Below are 20,821 nucleotides of genomic sequence, written 5' to 3'. Positions count from 1 at the left end.
TCTATTTCTAACTCATATTGTACTATCTTCTATAATTCCACTAGGATCAATTACTCCATTCAGAAAAAGATGAATATTATTTAAAAAGTGAACAGCTGCAGAATTCCAGGGTGCAGAGTAATCTAGAGGTTAGTGCATGAATCACAAAATATTAGTATGCAAGTACAGCAAGAGATTAAGAAGGCTAATGGAACACAATGCATTATTATGAGGGAAATTGAAGTTGAAGTAAGGATTTTGCATTTTAGTTATAAAGGACTTTGGTGAAACAACATTTCAAATAGCATATACAGTTTTGGTCGACTTATTTAAGGAAGGCTGTAAAAGCATTGGACGCAATTCAAAGGAGGCTTTGCTGGATAAATACTTGGAATGAATGGTTTGTCTTATGAGGAAATATTGTGCAGGCTGATCTTGTTTCCACTGGTGACAAGAAGATAGAGGGGTGATTTGATTGAAGTTTGAAAAGTTCTGAATGGTCGTGTAAAGGTGACTTGGAAGTGATTCTTATTCTTGTGGGGGAGTCCAGAGCATGGAGACACTGTTGGAAAATGAGGGCTGCTATTTTTGAACAGAAAAGAGGTTGTGTGACTTTGGAACTCTCTGTTGTAAGTAGTGGAAACAGAATTATTGATTATTTACAAGACGTAGGTTAGGCAGGGGAAGCAATAATTATTGGGGTGGATCAGAATGTGGAATTCAGAGTACAAACAGATCAACCATGACCTTATTGAATGGCAGAGCAGGGTGAAAAGCAGAGTTCACCCTCTCTGATGAAGGGTCTAGGCCCGAAACGTCAGCTTTTGTGCTCCTGAGATGCTGCTGGGCCTGCTGTGTTCATCCAGCCTCACATTTTATTATCTTGAAAAGCAGAGTAGTTTAGGTTTGCCCAATAATGGTCCTCTTGTGATCGTAATTTCACTATGCTCCTCTCTTCCTTCAACTTCCTGACTTACAGCTATCTACTGGGACTCTTTTTGTATCCTCTACAGTGAAAGCAGAAGCAAATATTTATTCATTATTTCTTTATTCTTGACTGTTAAACCCCCATTCTTCACCCGCTGGAGGCTCAACACTCACTTTATTTCTTCTTTCATTTTTTTAAATGCCTACATAAAGCACTAGCTCTCTATTTTTACATTTCTTTCTCTCATGGTTGAATTTATTTGTCCTAATTAATTTCTTATACCATAAGGTGTAAGAGCAGAAGTAGGCCATTCAGCCCATTGAGTCTATTCCACCATTCAATGAGATCATGATTGATCCTACTGCCTGATGTAATTGGACGTTAGCTGTTTAACATTCTTGCACAAGGACCCGAAAATCCCTTTGTGCTGCAGCTTTTTACAGTCTTCCATCATTTAAGTAATATTCAGCCCTTCCCTATTCTTCCTATCGAAGTGTATGCCTTCACATATTCTCTCATTAAATTCCATCTGCCAAGTTTTTGCCATCTCACATAACCTGCCTACATATTTCTATAGACTCCTTGTGTCATCGTGCCTTTCCACCTGTTTATGTACCATCCACAACTTGGCTCCAGTGCATTCACTTTTGTCTTCTCAGATATGAATATTTATGATAAGTAATGAGTTTTTATCTTATTAGATATCCTTATGTGTGGTACCTTATCAAACACATCTTGAAAATGGCATCCATTCATCCCCATTTATGTATCTTGTTTGTTATCTCCTCAAGTAGCTGTAATATGTTTTGCCACATCTGCCTTCCCCTTTGTGAAACCATGCTGCTTCATTACATTGTGTATTTTTATATGCTCTGCTGGTAATTTTTTGGACTCTAACAATTTTCCAATATTATGTATTAATCTAACTAGTCTGCAGTTACTTGTTTTGAATAAGGCATTGGCAGTTTTCCAATCCTGGTGGGCTGCATCAGAATTTAAGCATTCTTGGAAGATTACAACCAGTGCATTCATTACCTCTGTAGATACGCCCTTTAAAACCCAGTTATAAAACTCATTAAGTCCAAAAGAACCTATTGCTCTTTAGCTCAATTGGCTTTCCTGGTACTTTTTCCTCCAGTGATTGCGAATGTATATTTTTATCTGTTCGCGAGATGTGGGCATTGCTAACTAGGCCAGCATTTATTTCCCACCTCTAAGTGCCCAAGGTCAGTTCAGAGTCAACCACGTTGCTTACATCTGTAGTCACACTGAGGTAAGGATGGCCAATTTCCTTTCCTAAAGGGCATTAGTGAACCAGATGGGTTTTACAACAATTTCCAGATTTTTTTTAAAATTCACATTTCACCATGTGTCAAGAAGTGATTCAAACCCATGTCCCCAGAACATTAACCCCTGGTTCTAGATTACTAGTCCAGTGTCTTCACCACGACACCACCAGCCCTCATAATTATTTCCTCTCCCCATTTTGCCCCTTGATTATTTTCAACTTTTGGGATGCTGTTTTGTGGAGGCAAGGGATTGAGGGAGATTTAGCAGTTTGGATTAGAAACTGGCTTTCTGTAAGAAGGCAACAAGTGGTGGTTAATGGAAAATATTCAGCCTGGAGTCAGGCCACTAGCGGTGTGCCTCAAGGATCTGTTTTGGGACCACTGCTGTTTGTCATTTTCATAAATGACTGGCCATAGGCATAGGTGGATGGGTTAGTAGGTTTGCAGATGACACTAAAGTCGGTGGAGTGGTGAACAGTGTGGAAGAATATTGCAAGTTGCAGGGAGACTTGGATAAACTGCAGAATTGGGCTGAAAGGTGGCAAATGGAGTTCAATGCGGATAAATGTGAGGTGATTCACTTTGGGAAGAATAATAAGAAGGCAGAATACCAGGTCAATGGAAAGATTCTTGGTAGTGTGGATGTGCAGAGGGATCTTGGTGTCCATGTACATAGATCCCTGAAAGTTGCCACCCAGGTTGATAGTGCTGTTAAGAAGGCTTACGGTGTGTTCGGTTTTATTGGTAGAGGGATTGAGTTCCAGAGCCGTGATGTCATGCTGCAACTGTAGAAAACGCTAGTGCGGCCTCATTTGGAATATTGTGTGCAGTTCTGGTCGTCCCATTACAGGAAGGATGTGGAAGCATTGGAAAAGGTGCAGAGGAGATTTACCAGGATGTTGCCTGGTCTGGAGCACAGGCCCTATGAAGAAAGCCTGAGGGACTTGGGTCTGTTCTCATTGGAGAGAAGGAGGCTATGAGGGGATTTAATAGAGCCATACAAGATGGGGTGGACAGTGAGAGTCTTTTTCCGAGGATGATGACTTCAGCTTGTACAAGGGGGCATAGCTACAAATTGAGGGGTGATAGATTTAAGACAGATGTCAGAGGCAGGTTCTTTACTCAGAGAGTGGTAAGGGGGTGGAGTGCCCTGCCTGCCAATGTAGTTAACTCAGCCACATTAGGGGCATTTAAACAGTCCTTGGATAAGTATATGGATAATGATGGGACAGTGTAGGGGGAGGGGCTTAGATTAGCTCACAGGTCGGCGCAACATCGAGGGCCGAAGGGCCTGTTCTGCGCTGTATTGTTCTATGTTCTATGTTCTACATATGCTACTCTGAGGCCAAAGGAAATAATTCTCAGCATTTGCCGGTAGGGTATGGGTCAGGGAAGGACAGGAAGGCCTTTGATCAGGAAAGTAGGAGAGCGTGAAGTGACAGCAGAGGAGTCGAAGGATACATCCTGTGATGGAATAGGGTGAACAAAAGCTGTAGTCAGCAGACAGAAAGGAGATCGGCAATTGGAAGCTGGCAGTCAGGGCTAGGGGAATTTCGAATCTTCTTCAAGGGATCTGGAGGCCAAGCATTCCTGCTCCTCAGTCCTCAATGGGTGTTGAACATGGCTCTTATCTCGTGTAGCTGGCAGCTCCCACCTTCCCTTTGATGAACACTTGGGAGCTTAATTTCACCATTTCCATTAACTACCTTATCTTTCCAGCTGGGGAAAGCCAGTGAATCCCAATTCCCACCACTGTGGATAGGGAGGAGGGACCGTGATTAGCATGACGCACTCGTGCCCCCATAAATGATCCCCTGACTTAACATTTTGTGTCTGTGACGGGATTTGGCAGAATGCACGGATGCGTATGCATTCACCTTTTAATATTAGCCACACTAGATATATTGAGCCACAATGGATAAAAGAGCCGCACTGGATTAAAGAGCCGCACTGGATAATAGACCCGCACTGGATAATAGAGCCACACTGGATAATAGAGCCGCACTGGATAATAGAGCCACACTGGATAACACAGCTGTACTGGATAATAGAGTCACACTGGATAATAGAGCCAGTACTTGAACAATGAACTGAATGGTCTCCTTCTGCATTGCAATAATTCTGTCATTGAACTTGAGGATTTCTGTGTGAGTCACCATTGTCATTCACATGACACACTGAAGTCGTAGCCAGATTTAGAGGTGGCTCACCATCAAACAGCCCACCAACTGTGGGCTACTGAGAGAATAAAGAAATAACATTCAGCTCACCCATGTCTCCCGTCCTCACTGACTGATCATTCCTGTTCTGCGACACACTAAATTCAAAAAGCTTGGTTCTTAAATCTTCAAATCGCTTCATGATTTTCCTTCACTTGATCTCTGTTGCCTCTTCTAATTCTATGACCATTGACAAACACATGGTACCTCTAATTCTGATGCCTTCCTAGCTCCACTATATTTCTGGGATAGATGATTTTGGTGCTGTAATCTACATTCTCAAACATGCTGTCCTAAACTGTGTACCTCCATAGTAAGTGAAGCACCACAATGAACAGAAAGGTTTAAAAGAAAGTGCATATTACCCTTCTGTTTGGCACAGACAACAGCGATAAAGTGGTGCAAGCTTTGAGTTAGACTAAATGAGACAGAAACAGATTTATCCTGTTGAAACTGTAGCTGTACCTTGGGGTTTAAGGCACAGTTACATTTAGAGTTTGAGTCAGCGACCTGCTCAAAGGAGTCTAATAGCGCTGATCATATGCAATAGAGTTTCATGCATAGCTCTATCATTAGGTTCAATGAGTATAGATTAGGTCACCTGGAATTCAGTTAGCCCACCAAAGCTAAATAGAACCTTCTCATTCATTAAAATACGACAATCCTTTGGGGAACAAATCTGCATTTACTGAAGACCAACTACAAAAAGCAGTGAACTAAAATCCAGGAACATGACTAAGTTGCCTGAAAATTGGTAGGTCTTCAAGCTGCCCAGTATGTATGTTTCACTTGCCATATTTCTTGTTATTTTCTTCCATCTGTTGTGACCTTATATGCTCAATGTGAGATATTGCTGGAGAGCTTAATAACCACGAAGAGGCTGGGTTGCTTCGTAAGCATATAAGAGGGGAGGTTGAGTTGACACAAGGTTGTGATCCTAGTGGCAATTACTGCAGAGCACAGCTTGGTAGGTTTATCAGAAAAAAAGAAAACTGCATGTCCCCAGAATTGTGCACAACTCAGTTGGAGACTTGAGACTTTAGTGTGTCCCAGAACAGGAATGATCAGTCGGTGAGGACGGGAGACATGGGTGAGCTGAATGTTATTTCTTTATTCTCTCAGTAGCCCACAGATCCAGTGTGGCTCTATTATCCAGTGCAGCTCTGTTATCCGGTGTGGCTCTATATGTCTCGCGTTGCTCCGTTATCTAGTGTGGCTCTGTTATCCAGCGTGGCTCTATTATCCAGTCCAGCTCTATTATAAGACACAGGAGCAGAAATTAGGCCATTCAGCCCATCAAGTTGCTCTGCCATTCAATCGTGGCTGATAAGTTCTTCAACCCCATTCTCCTGCTTTCTCCCTGGAACTCTTGATCCCCTTGATAATCAAGAACCTATCTATCTCAGTATTAAATGTACTCAATGATCTGGCCTCCATAGCCTTCTGTGACAATGACTTCCATAGATTCACCACTCTCCAGCTGAAGACGTTTCTCCTTATTTCCATTCTAATAGGTCTTCCCTTTACTCTAATGCTGTGCCCTCGGGTCCTAGTCTCACCTACCAATGGAAGCATTTCCCAATAACCATTCTGTCCAGATCATTCAGTATTCTATAAGTTTCAATTAGATCCCCACTCATCCTTCTAAACTCCAATGAATACAATCCCAGAGCCCTCAAACATTCCTCGTATGTTAAGCTTTTCATTCCTGGAACCATTCACGTGAACCTCCTCCGAACACACTCCTGGGCCAATTCATCTTTCCTGGGACATGGAGCCCAAAACTGCGCACAATACTCCAAATGTGGCAAAGGGAAGTGGGAAGCCAGAGGGCTATGAAGCTTACAAAGACCAAAATAGGGCAACAGATAAAGAAATAGGAGGGAGACAATTAAATATGAGGGTAAGCTAGCCAGTAATATAAATGAAGGCTGCAAGAGTTTCTTTTGATATATAAAGGGCAAAAAAGAGGCAAAACTGGACATTGGACCACTGGAAAATGACACTGGAGATATAGTAGTGGGGAACAAAGAAATGGCTGAGGAACTGAATAATTACTTTGCATCAGTCTTCAGTCTGGAAGACATGAGTAATCTCCCAAAAAATCAAGAGAGCCGGGGGCAGAGCTGAGTATGCTGGCCATCACCAAGGAAAAGGTGCTAGTAAAACTGATTGGCCTGAAGGTGGAAAAATCACCTGGACCGAATGGACTATACCCCCAAGTTCTACAGGAGGTAGCTGAAGAGATAGTGGAAGCATTAATAGTGATCTTTCAGGAGTCTGGAATTTCAGAGTTTCAGGAGTTTCAGAGGACTGGAAAATCGCTAACATGACACCCCTGTTTAAAAAGGAATAAGGAAAATCATAGGCGATTAGCCTAACCTTGGTTGTAACGTGCCAATCACCGTACCATCACTATCCATAAAACCATGTAATATCCACTTCAACGACCCTTGTGGGGATGACATGTAACCCCCTTTTCATCCACAAACTGCAGAACCTTCCACGGTGAGTGTTGGAGGTGAGGAACACACATTGTTTTGCTTTCAATCGACAAATTGTGCAATTTTCTCGGTCAGTTTTTTTTTCTGAAGTAGCTGACACAAACAATAAGTTGAAGCCACATTTCCATTCCCTCCCTGCGTACGACAGCGTAAATATATTTGCCGGATTTTTTAAAAAATGACATTTTTTGCCATATAATAGAACTCTCAGATGGGATGATTAATATGCTTAACATGTAGTACATTAAAGCTGTATCCATGATATTTATTAACAGATCTGACAGTAGTAGCTAAACTGTCACAGCCAAATAATTTTGCACATTAATCACAAAGGCAATGTTATTATTTTGGTAGTTTGCAGAAGTATTTGCACTAAATTGGTTTGTAACCTACAGGAGACTTTCATTATTGAAGTTTATTACAAATGGAGTTTTGATATTGGTTTGGTCTTGGTAGTAATTTCCGTCTTGTTAAAGCTAACGCTATCACTCAGAGGGAGTGGGCACGGCACCAATTTAGGGGTGGAAGAGCCATAGGAGGATTCCCACTGGGCACAAGTCAGCCAACCCAAATACTCCCAGGTTCTGAATGATAAAGACTTCCTCTGCACAGCTCAAACAATATTGTCCAAGTGTTGTCTTGAAGGATCTGCCTTGCTTTTAAGAAATGCCAAATATCCCACGGTCTGACTGCCCGAGTTACAATGAGCAGCGACCACAAGCCAGATAAACTTGTTTATCCAAAGTCCACAATAAAAACATTCATCTCTTCAAGTCTAATACTCTTGCCTCTTTAGCATTTTAGTAGTGACTGACCTCCTATCTCTGAATCTGTGCCCCCAGTGGCTCAGGGACATAAATGCGTAAAGCGAGAACAAGACCTGACACCAAACATGCTTTGCCTGACCAGAGATATCACCTCTTGTATAGATTGATAAAACCTTTCATTGTCTCAGGACAATGACATGGAATGAATCTGGATTTTGTATTTTAAACAGTAGTCTCCTTCCTGTCTGATTAACAATTCAACAAGAGGGTGGCCAGTTTTCGGATTGTTACCCTTCTGCTTATAAAGTCTGTGTCTGATATCCTCTCTGTCAAACTACACTTGAGGAAGGAGCTGAGCCCCAATAGCTTGCACTTTCGAAGAAACCTGTTGTACTATAACCTGGCGTTGTGTGATATCCGACCTTGTCCACCCAGCTCCAACACCGGCATCTCTACATTTAATACTTATGTGTCAACCAAGTTTGTAATCTCCTGGTTCTGATTTTATGCTGGCTACTTGAGCCCAAATTTAAATTTAAAAAATGAAGGAATGGAAAATGCTGGAAAGCAGAAATAAAAACAGAAATTGCTGGAAAATCTCAGCATGTCTAGCAGCATCTGTGGAGAGAAAGCAGAGTTGACGGTTTGGGTCAAGTGAGCCCCTTCCTGAGAAAGTCCTCCTGATTTCTCTCCACAGATGCTGAACTTTTACAGCAATTTCTGTTTTTGTTTCCAAGTTTAAAGTGTCAACGCATGACCCTCAGACAATTCTATCTCCAGTCTATGCTGGGAGTACTATTCATCCCTCATCATCATTTTGAAATGTGCGTTTGGCAGTATTCAGGAGAATGTAAGTCATTCTTAACTGTCGTCTTATTAATCTGAATGGTTTGCCTCCTACTTTCTTGTGTCTTTGTTGTCTCACAGCGTTTCCACAGCTGTTTAATAACTCCATCAGTTTGTGTCAGTGAGGTGTTGACTTGTGATTCAGTCGCCTCTTTTACCACGTATCTTACTGTGGTGGGTTTCACAAAATTCACTTTGTTTTAACCTGTTTCTGTTAGTTCTAGCCTGTCCCACCAGAGGAAACATCTTCTTAGCATGCACCCTGTCAAATCCCCTCAGGATCTTAAATAAGATCACCTCTTGATCTTCAAAGCTCTCACGAGTACAGGCCCAACATGACTGATCTTTCTCTTTATCCCATGAATTATATGGGTAAACCTGTGAGCTTCTTCAAAGATAATTATATCTTTTCTTAAGTAAGGAGGCCAAAAGTGTGCGCAGTCGCTCTGGTCTCATTAGGCCCTGCGCAGCTGTATTTCCCAGCCTCAGTACCCCATTTACTTACAACACATGTCAACATTCTCCCGGTCCACCCAATTACTTGATGTACCTGCATACCAACTTGTTATGATGTGACTACAGACCACTTTAGGGTTCCCTTTTACATTGCCTGCCATTCTCTTCTCATTGGCCATTTTGCTGTTCTCCCGATTCTTTACACTTTTTGCTCTGAACGTCATGCAGTTCTTCTGGCTCCCACATGATTTATCAATGTGACAGATGTCAAGAAAACTTTAAAGACAAGCTATTGTGCAATCTTGCTTGTGCAAGATGTTGTCTCACATCATTGAACTTGGCTTTTTCCAAATTAAGCACAGTAGATTCCTCCTTGTTCTCTCCCATAGATAACTTCAGTGTAATGGTAATAAGATCACAGTTCTGGAAATGTTACCTTACTAACTTTTGTATTACTTCTCCCACTATTACACAGTCACACACCCAGCAATGCTACCTGCTCCACTGGAAATGTAATAACATAGAAAATGCTCATGACCGGATTTAGAAATTCTTCTCAGCTCTTCCCTTAACACTATTACTCTCCAAGCCACATTAGGAACTAAATACCCCCATTGCAACTACTCTTTATTTTACAATGTTTCCTTACAAATTGCTTCTTCTGTATCTTTTACACAAGATGATGTCCTAAGGACCACTAAATCGATGGTTGGCCTTCAAGTCTCATGGATCGCATTGCCAGCAAACGCAATAATAATTTTTTATTCTGAAGAAGGGTATTGACCTGAAACGTCAAGCTTTCCCACTCCTCTGATGCTGCTTGGCCTGCTGTGTCCATCCAGCTTCACACCGAGTTATCTCAGATTCTCCAGCATTGGCAGTTCCTACTACCTCTGTAGCAATAATACAGTTGCCTCTTTAGCATTTTAGTAAAATGTTTTGGTTTAAAGTGAAAGTGGCCCCTTTAACCCTTGTCCATTGCTGTTCCCCAATAATTCTGCAAATGAAGGGTGTGTAAGGACCTTGACTGAGCGACAGTGAAGGAACTGTGGTCAGGTGGTGCCATGATTCCAGGTTTCTATGTTACTATCTTCTGTCCTGGTACTTCAATGTGGTAGAGGTCTAGGGTATGGAAAGTGCTTTTGAAGGAGCCATGTGAGTTACTATATATTTAAAGTATATGCCCATTTCCTTCCTGAGAGAGAGCTGCCCACCTGCTTAGGGGGAAAGAAAATAACAAAGAATTTAGCCATCCACAACTCTCCCAAAGCTGTCTTTGTGGGGAAATGGTGCTTTGATGCGAACTCTGTAGGTTTTTTTCACGCATCTCAGTGTTTGACTTGATTGACCTTGCGAGGAAGCGAGGTAGCCACTGGCGCATTTGAAGTTGGCTGTCAGGAGCTGGAGGTATTAAACTAGAAGTAAAAAAAACACTGCCACTGTTTGCAAGAAATGCAGGCATCAAGTCGTCAAGACAAATCCACTTGACCTGTGAGTGAAGCACTGCTGGGGACATTCCTGAAAGATGAGCTAAGCATCAATCAAAACTAAATATGATCAAATGTGAGATTGCTGTAGCCGGGCTAGGGCAATTCAATTTCACCAAGCCCGTGGTGTGGCTGCATTCAGATGGGGGGAAATTACAGATAGCAGTATCAGATCAGGTCAGGAGTCACCAATAGGGTTTAAAATAGACAAGTGAGCACACTGATTTACTGCATGGGCGATAGAGCAGAGACTATTCTGCCATTAGTCAAGCTGATGGACAATGAGGATTTAGAAAACGCAGCAAGGCAATGGGAGAGCTGGCTGGATGTCTCACCAGCAAGATATATATGATTTATGTGCTGGATTTCACAAGAGGCAAGCGAAACAGAGAGACAGAGACTGCGGAGTAATTCATCACAGTAGGTTGCAGATTAACACAAAGATGTGAGAATGGACAGCAGGAGCAACAGTGGGAATCTTCAATTTAGCTCGCTATTAGTTGTCTGTTGGAAAGAAAATTGAAGATAATGTCGAATTGGTGGAGAGTGGGCAGGAGCACTGCCAACTGCTAATATCATGGAAGCATGCTCCAGTGAATTTGTACACTGCACAGGACCAGTGCAATACAGTGCCACCCTAAGACCAGTCAATATCTTTCAAACCTGTGCAATTAACGCAATAGACATTCTGTTTCAGCTCTTTGGTTCATTCATAGTTTACACAAGCTTCCTCCCATTCAGTACCATTCCCCATTTTGTGTCTTCCCTTATCCCATTCCCAACATTACTGCCACCCCAACCCCGCACCCTCAAATCTCTTGATTTCCATCCAATTTGTGGAAAAAGCCAACATCTTCATTTGACTGGAGACTTCCCCAACTATCTGTGTGGAAATGCTACTCTACTGTGAACCCTCTATTTATATGGCTACAAAACGTCTACAGTTAGGGTCACCTGAGCTCCTTATGTTCATCGTGACTACAGAATTACACATATAATAATTGTTTTATTCTCATGAATAGCTCTTGGACCTGGTCTTTTGTTGAAATCAGTCAAATTAAATCCCAAAACCCTTTTTCTTATATGGTCCTCAAGCCTTTTCACAATCTTCACCTTTTCTTAAAGGTACTGAAATTGCCATCTGTTGTGCCTGTACTCATCCATGTTATTGAAAAGACTTGCTATTTCCCATCTACTGTTCCCTAATAGTACTCAGTACTTCTTCCTTCTACGTTTATCACCTAACCCTTGTGGCAGACGATACACTAACCCAAAATATGCAGTCAGCACTCACCTTGGAACCCAGGGACCCTTTTCAAGTGCTTCATTATCTTCATTCTGACTCAGAGTTCCAGATATCTTCATCAAGTTGGCTCTATTCCATTCCTTCTCTGGACAATGTTCTTGGGTTAGAATTGGAAGCTTATGGTTCAAGTGCCAATCTGCTTTTTATGTACGTGTCACCACTGTAAAGCAGTGCGGAGAGCACTGTTGGGGGTAAAATCGTTCCAATGTGACTGGAAGGAGAATAATCAAAATGTAAATTCTGGCAGCACAGCTCAGGCCAATGGGATACTCCTCCTCCGCAATGTGGGAAGTCAGGACAGGGTGATCGCGTGTTCATGAAGTCAATTCAACTGCATCTAGTGGAAATCAGCCTCTCAGATCTGGAGTTGTAATTGGAGTCACTGTGGAATATCCCCAAACCTGAAATCTTTGAGGATAGCATGTAGAGTCATGCAGTCATACCCGCAGGTAAATAGATCACTGGCATAAAATGAAAGAGTGATGGCCAAACAGTGTATTAGCAACAGGGACATCCATGCAGGAGTTTCCTGGAAGTATGTCCCTCACAAACTGGATCCTGCTGTGGGAAAGTTTTTTTTTTAAGAGAATGCTGTGAGTGCCAGATCCTTTGAACCAAGAGTGGCTGCACAGAGAAGAGAGAAAGAAAAGTGGGACAGCAACTGAGATAGCAGACTATGTAGTAAGGGGAAGTGATAGATGTTCCTGTGGCTGCAGATGTGGCAACGGCACCTTGCCTTAGTGGTACTGGGGTCAAGAATGTCCCAGAGCATCTGCAGGAAATTCTGAAGGAGGAAGGAGAACATCTAGAGATTGTGTTACCATGTTCATTAATAAACACACGCACAGATATGTAGAGGAATGGAAACAGAATATAAGGAGTGAGGAAACCAAGTTAAAAAAGCAGGAGTATCTCTTATAGGAGTCAGTAGAGAGGCAATGGGCCAAATATCCTCCTGAACTATAAAACTCAATGATTCTTTAATTCTGTGGCTAAAGGATCAAAGCTTGGATCCCAGCTATTCATTATATATCATCTATTAGCATGAAGGAATAGAGTCTAATATTTTCAGGTTTGCTGATAGCACAGAAGTGTGACAAGACCAGAAAGAGACTTCAGGCTTGTTTAGCTAAATTAAGTGCATGGGCAAATCTGTGGCAGCATTACCTGGATAAATGTGAAGTTGTCTGCTTCAGCAGGGAAAAAGCAGAATGGCAGTGTATTTATTTTTAAATGGGGATAGATTGGTAAATATTGATGCAAAGGGACCTGGGTATCCTTGTACACCAGTCACTGAAGGCAAGTATGTGGATGCAGTAACCAGATAGGAAGCCAGGTGCAAAAACAAAAGTTGCTGGAAAAGCTCAGCAGGTTTGGCAGCATCTGTGAAGGAAAAACAGTGATAATAGGAACTGCAGATGCTGAAGAATCTGAGATAACAAGGTGTAGAGCTGGATGAACACAGCAGGCCAAGCAGCATCTGAGGAACAGGAAGGCTGACGTTTTGGGCCTAGAAAATTTCTGAAGAAGGGTCTAGGCCCAAAGCATCAGTGTTCCTGCTTCTCTGATGCTGCGTGGCCTGATGTGTTCATCCAGCTCTACACCTTGTTATCTCCGATTGCTGGGATGGAAAGTTTGTTGTCTGAGGAGAGATTGTTGTGACCAGGTCTGCATTTCCTGGGGTTCAGATGGAGAAGGAATTGAAATGTATAACATTCTGACAGAGCTGGACATACTTGGTTCAGAGATGATGTTTCCCCTGGCTGTCAAAGCAATGAGTTCCGGTCTCAGGATAAGCAGTTGGCAATTTTGGACAGAGATGGGAGGAAATGCCCTTACTCAGAGGCGGGCTAACCTGTGGAATTCTCTGTCATTGAAGGCTGAAGAAACTAGTCTACTGCATATTTTTAAGGAAGGAATAGATTTCTTGAAACTGAAGGTATCAGTGGGTTTCAGAAGAGAGTGGGAGCATGGATTTGAAATAATAGGATCAGACATGATTGTGTTGAACAGCAGGATGGGTTTCATGGCCTCCTCCTGTTCCAATTTTAATCTTTTTATGAGCTATCAAACTGCATATCCAAAATGTTGCAAACTTCAAGCTGTTTCTCAATTTGTTACGTTTCAGGTGGGATACCCCAAACTGTGAAATTCCCACTGTTTTCCCATAGCTGTTCTCCTCTCAAAAGCAGCATGCTTTGGAAACAGAAGTAAAATACATTTCCAAATACGTTGGAGGTTCTGATCCAGTGTCGAAATAGCAAGTGAAGCAGGAGTAGGCTATTTGGTCCATCATGCCTGTTCCTGGCACTCACTAAGACCATGGCTGATCACAGAGTGGTCTGAACTCCGCTTCTCTCCCTGTGTCTCATAAATTTTGGCTCCATTGTCAACCCTCTCAATATCTTCCCATTCAAAACCTATATGTTTCAACACTCATTGTTATAAAGGCATAGTATAGCACTCAGTAGTGAAGAGACCCTTTGGCCCATCAAGTCTGTACCACCATAAATATACTACTTCTTACACTAGCCCCCGTTTTCTGCACTGGGCTCATACCCTTGAATGCTATGACATTACAAGAGCTGACCCAAGTACTTTTTAAAGGTTGTGAGGTTTCCTGCTTTAATTATTTCCCAGGCAGTACCTTCCCGATCCCCACCATTCTCTGGGTGAAAACATTTTCCTAAAATCCCCTCTAAATCCCTTGCCTTTTACTTTAAAATGTTCTTCTTAACTCCAATGTAGGCCCATCCCAATCAACCTTTCCTCATAAGACAAGCCCTTCCCAAGGAGACCAGAACTGTACATCGTCTCCCAGTTCCCACACTCAAGGCAAATCTTCTCACATTTATTGTCTCGCTTGCCATACAATTCAATGTTCTGTACGCCTTCTTCCTGACTTGCTGTACCTCTGTTAACTTTTTTTTGTGATCCATGGACCAGGATATCAATATCATTCTGTACTGCAGCATTTAAAACCATTCCACTTTTCTATTTGTCACATCAAAGTGGATAATGACACATTTTCCCACAATGTATTCCATTTGTTAAAATCTTGCGAACTTACTTACATTGACTACATCCCATTACAGACTCTCCATATCCTCCTTATGATGTTCCTTCCTACCTGTTTCAGCATGTTTGGCTATAATACAGATAATCACTTCATCTAAGTAATCAGTGTAGACGAAACAGCTAAGACTTCAGCACTGATTCCTATGGCATTCCACTAGTTACAGTTTGCCAAAGCAAAAACAGTCTATTTATCCCAACTTTCTGCTTCCTGGAAGTCCTCAGTCCATGCTGGTATATCAGCCCCAACTCCACAAACTCTTATTGGGCGCAGGAACCTTTTTTATGTGACTTTACCAAATGCCTTTTATAAATCCAAATGCACTATGTCATGACAGCCCCTTTATCCCCCTTGCTTGTGAAAATGTTTCCAATCACTTCAGCCTTTCGGGGTAGCACAGTGGCTCAGTAGTTAGCACTGCTGCTTCATAACACCAGAGACCTGGGTTCACTTCCACCCTCAGACAGCTGTCCATGTTGAGTTTGCATGTTTTCCCTGTGTCTGAGTGGGTTTCCTCTGGGTGCTCCAGTTTCCTCCCACTCTTCAAAGATGTGCAGGTTAGGTGTATTGGCCATGCTAAATTGCTCCATAGTGTTCAGAGGTATGCAGTCTTGGTGGATTAAACATGGTAAATGCAGGGTTACAGGAAGGGCCTGGGTGTGAGAGGGATGCTCTTCAGTGGGATGTTGAAGACCCAGTGGGCTGAATGGCCTGATTCCACACTGTAGGGATTCTATGATTTTTGTAGGATTTTAGGCCTTCGTAAAATTACCAATGTATCCAGTATATCTGCAGTTACTTTGTTTCTCATCCAGGATGCAGGTAATCAGGATATGGAGACTGGTGACTGTTCCATCTCTTTAGTTTTCTTCATATCTTTTCACTCATGATCACGATTGTTTTAAGTTCCCTTCTCCTCCTTCTCTCACAAAAAAAAAGCTGAAATATTTTCTGGCATTATTTGAATGAAGAACCACTGAACCTTCCCCGATATCCTGCCTGATATGTATCTCTCATCCAAGTCACTGAAAGTTAGTCATCGCAACGTTGCTATTTGTGGAGTCCTGTTGTGCAGAAAATGATGACTAACTTTTCTTAGATCACATCAGATCAGTCATTACACTTTAAAAGAAAGGAACTTGATTGGTTGTGGAGCACTTTGGGACACTCTGGCAGGGCTGTGACAGATGCTGCACAATTAAATGCAAATATTTGCTTGCTATCTTTGCTAACATACATCCCATTGGGAAAAACTGCTCCGTAGCTACTTGCTGGAGGTCCCTGGCTCAGAGTGGTTGACACATTTGCTAGAGTAGCAAATGGAACTGCACTTCACTGTCCACTGGATTGTACAGTATAGTTTGAAATTCCTGACGATGAGAACTAACAAAAGTAAAGGCAGCTAAATGCCAAGATACAGAGCTGGCATATTGCATTACAGCACAGGATGATGATCCTGGCTACTGAGCAATCTGATGAAGGTAATGACCTGCAGCCATTGACAATGCAATTGTGAGTGTGCATAGTGGTGGCATATTACATAGAACACAGAAAATACAGAACAAGAACAGGCTCTTCTGCCCAATATCTGTGCCAATCATGATGCCATTGTAAAATAATCCTACCTGCCTGCACAAGGTCCATATCTCTCTATTCCCTGCCATGTGTTTGTTTAAATGCCTCTTTCTGCTATCATATTTGCTTCCACCGTCTCCCTGGCAATGCATTGCAGACACCTCTCACCCTAAGCATTAAAAACATCGCTTGTACATCTCTATTAAACTTTCCCCCTCTTATCTTAAACCTGTGCCCACTAGTAGTTAAGACTCCCACTCTTTTCCAGGCACTCCTCACCCTCTGCAGAAAAGAACATTCTTTGCAGATTTCCATTAAACTTTCCCCCACTTACTTTAAACCTATGTCCGTTAGTATTTAACACTCCCACTCTGGGCAAATGATTCGGACTATCCACCCTATCCATGTCTCTGATAATTCTATATATTTCTATCAGGTCAACCCTCAACCTCCGATGCTCTTATGAAAATAACCCAAGTTTGTCCAACCTCTCCTTATAGCTAATACACTCCAATCTTGGTAAAAGAGATAACAAGGTGTAGAGCTGGATGAACGCAGCAGACCAAGCAGCATCAGAAGAGCAGGAAAGCTGATGTTTCGGGCCTAGATCCTGTAAGCCTCTTTCGTGCCCTCTCCGCAAACTTCCGACAGTGTGGTGGCCAGGCCAGCATTTATTGCCCCTCCCTAAATGCCCAAAGGTCAATCAAGAGTCAACTACATTGCTGTGGGTGTGGAATCATGTGTAGGTTAGACCAGGTAAGGAGGGCAGTGTAAAATCCTCTCACCAGCATTCCGAGACCTAATACCTTGGTAGCTTTCCCTGTGTCGACTCACTTTCAATGATATGCCTTTGAAATGTGCTCTAGAGCTGCTTCTTTAAGAGCTTCCACAATCCATGTGCACATACTGCTGTCTCACATTCCTTTCCTGGGACTACTTTCACCCAAAAGGAGTTCAATCCAAGCAAATGTGAGGTGATGCATTTTGGAAGATTTAATTCAAGAGCAAACTATACAATAAATGGGAAAGTCCTAGGGAAAATTGATGAACAGAGAGATCTTGGTGTTCAGGTCCATTGTTCGTTGAAGGTGGCAACACAAGTCAATAGAGTGGTCAAGAAGGCATACGGCATGCTTTCCATCATCGGACGGGGTATTGAATACAAGAGTAGGCAGGCCATGTTACGGTTGTATAAGACTTTGGTTCGGCCACATTTAGAGTACTGCGTGCATTTCTGGCCGCCACATTACCAAAAGGATGTGGATGCTTTGGAGAGGGTGCAGATGAGGTTAACCAGGATGTTGCCTGGTGTGGAGTGCGTGAGCTATGAAGAGAGGTTGAGGAGATTAGATAATAAAATATGAGGCTGGATGAACACAGCAGGCCAAGCAGCATCTCAGGAGCACAAAACTGACGTTTCGGGCCTAGACCCTTCATGAGTAGATTAGGATTGTTTTCATTAGAAAAACGGAGATTGAGGAGGGACCTCATTAAGAACTCTCAAAATCATGAGGGGATAGACAAGGTGGATAGCAAGAAGCTTTTTCCCAGAATGGGCTACTCAATTACAAGGGGTCTGGAGTTCAAAGTGAGAGGAGGAAAGTTTATGGGAGATATGAGTGGAAAATTTTTTTCGCAGAGGGTGGTGCGTGCCTGGAACGCGTTGCCAGCGGAGGTGGTAGACGCAGACATGTTAATGTCATAGAACATAGAACATTACAGCACAGCACAGGCCCTTCAGCCCTCGATGTTGTGCCGACCTGTCATACCTATCTGAAGTCCATCTAACCGACACTATTCCATGTACGTCCATATGCTTATCCAATGACGACTTAAATGTACCTAAAGTTGGCGAATCTACTCCCATTGCAGGCAAAGCGTTCCATTCCCTTACTACTCTCTGAGTAAAGAAACGACCTCTAACATCTGTCCTATATCTTTCACCCCTCAATTTAAAGCTATGCCCCCTCGTGCTCGCCGTCACCATCCCAGGAAAAAGGGTCTCCCTATCCACCCTATCTAACCCTCTGATTATTTTATATGTTTCAATTAAGTCACCTCTCAACCTTTTTCTCTCTAATGAATACAGCCTCGAGCCCCTCAACCTTTCCTCATAAGACTTTCCCTCCATACCAGGCAACGTCCTACTAAACCTCCTCTGCACCCTTTCCAAAGCTTCCACATCCTTCTTATAATGCGGTGACCAGAACTGCACACAATACTCCAAGTGCGGGCGCACCAGAGTTTTGTACAGCTGCAGCATAACCTCTTGGTTCCGGAACTCGATCCCTCTATTAATAAAAGCTAAAACACTCTATGCCTTCTTAACAGCCCTGTCAACCTGGGTGGCAACTTTCAAGGATCTGTGTACATGGACACCGAGATCCCTCTGCTCATCTGCACTACTAAGAATCTTACAATTAGCCCTGTACTTTGCCTTCCGGTTACTCCTACCAAAGTGCATCACCTCACACTTAAACTCCATTTGCCACCTCTCAGCACAGCTCTGCAGCTTATCTGTGTCTCTCTGCAACCTACAGCATCCTTCATCACTATCCACAACTCCACCGACCATAGTGTCGTCTGCAAATTTACTAACCCATCCTTCAATGCCCTCATCCAGGTCATTTACAAAAATGACAAACAGCAGTGGACCCAACACCGACCTTGCAGTACACCACTCGTAACTGCTCTCCAGGATGAACATATCCCATAAACTATTACCCTCTGTCTTCTTTCAGCAAGCCAATTTCCGATCCAAACTGCTATATCTCCCACAATTCCATTCCTCCGCATTTTGTACAATAGCCTACTGTGGGGAACCTTATCAAACGCCTTGCTGAAATCCATATACACCACATCAACCGGTTTACTCTCATCTACCTGTTTGGTCACCTTCTCAAAGAACTCAATAAGGTTCATGAGGCACGACCTTCCCTTCACAAAACCGTGCTGACTATCCCTAATTAATTTATTCTTTTCTGGACAATTACAAATCCTATCCCTTCTAACCTTTTCCAATACTCACCAACAACTGAGGTAAGGCTCACTGGTCTATAATTACCAGGGTATTCTCTACTCCCCTTCTTGAACAGGGGAATCACATTTGCTATCCTCCAGTCATCTGGCACTATTCCTGTCGACAAAGATGAGTTAAAGATCAATGCCAAAGGCTCGGCAATCTCCTCCCTGGCTTCCCAGAGGATCCTAGGGTAAATCCCATCCAGCCCAGGGGACTTATCTATCTTCACCCTCGAAAGGATTTCTAATACCTCTTCCTTGTGAACCTCAATCCCACCTAGTCTAGTAGCCTGTATCTCAGTATTCTCCTCGACAACATTGTCGTTTTCTAGAGTGAATACCGTTGAAAAATATTCATTTAGCGCTTCCCCTATCTCCTCTGACTCCACACACAACTTACCACTACTATCCTTGATTGGCCCTAATCTTATTTTGGTCATTCTTTTATTCCTTAAATACCAATAGAAAGCCTTAGGGTTTACCCTGGTCCTATCCACCAACAACTTCTCATGTCTCCTCCTGGCTCTTCTGAGCTTTCTCTTTTGGTCTTTCCTGGCTACCTTGTAGCCCTCAAGTGCCCTAACTGAGCCTTCACATCTCGTCCTAACATAAGCCTTCTTCTTCCTCTTGACCAGAGATTCCACCTCCTTCGTAAACCACGGCTCCCGCGCTCTACAGCTTCCTCCCTGCCTGACAGGTACATACTTATCTAGGACACACAGGAGCTTTTCCTTGAATAAGCTCCACATTTCTAATGTGCCCATCCCCTGCAGTTTCCTTCCCCATCCTATGCTCCCTAAATCTTTCCTAATCTCATCGTAATTGCCTTTCCCCCGGCTATAACTCTTGCCCAGTGGTATGCACCTATCCCTTTCTATCACTAAAGTAAACATAACAGAATTGTGATCGCTATCACCAAAGTGCTCACCCACTTCCAAATCTAACACCTGGCCAGGCTCATTACCCAGTACCAAATCTAATGTGGCTTCGCCCCTTGTTGGTCTATCTACATACTGTGTCAGGAAGCCCTCCTGCACACACTGGACAAAAACTGACCCATCTATAGTACTCGAACTACAGTGTTCCCAGTCAATATTTGGAAAGTTGAAGTCCCCCATGACAACTACTCTGTCTGTCTCACTCCTATCGAGAATCATCTTTGCTATCCTTTCCTCTACATCTCTGGAACTATTCGGAGGCCTATAGAAAACTCCCAACAGGGTGACCTCTCCTTTCCTGTTTCTAACCTCAGCCCATACTACCTCAGTTGACAAGTCTCCAAACATCCTTTCTGCAACTGTAATATGTCCTTGACCAACAATGCCACACCTCCACCCCTTTTACCATCTTCTCTGTTCTTACTGAAAC

The 20,821-nt window shown here is 42.8% G+C and overlaps 1 protein-coding gene across 2 annotated transcripts in view; it reads left to right on the top strand.

Annotated features, from left to right (window-relative positions):
* galntl6 (polypeptide N-acetylgalactosaminyltransferase like 6) overlaps nucleotides 1-20,821 on the top strand; it is a 1,211,583-nt gene that overhangs the window by 471,432 nt on the left and 719,330 nt on the right. The window lies entirely within an intron of this gene.

Source organism: Stegostoma tigrinum, chromosome 3 (genome assembly GCF_030684315.1).
Source record: "Stegostoma tigrinum isolate sSteTig4 chromosome 3, sSteTig4.hap1, whole genome shotgun sequence".
In the NCBI taxonomy this organism is placed as follows: Eukaryota; Metazoa; Chordata; class Chondrichthyes; order Orectolobiformes; family Stegostomatidae; genus Stegostoma; species Stegostoma tigrinum.
The sequence above is the reverse complement of the archived record's forward strand: the minus strand, read 5'-3'. Positions and strand labels throughout refer to the sequence as shown.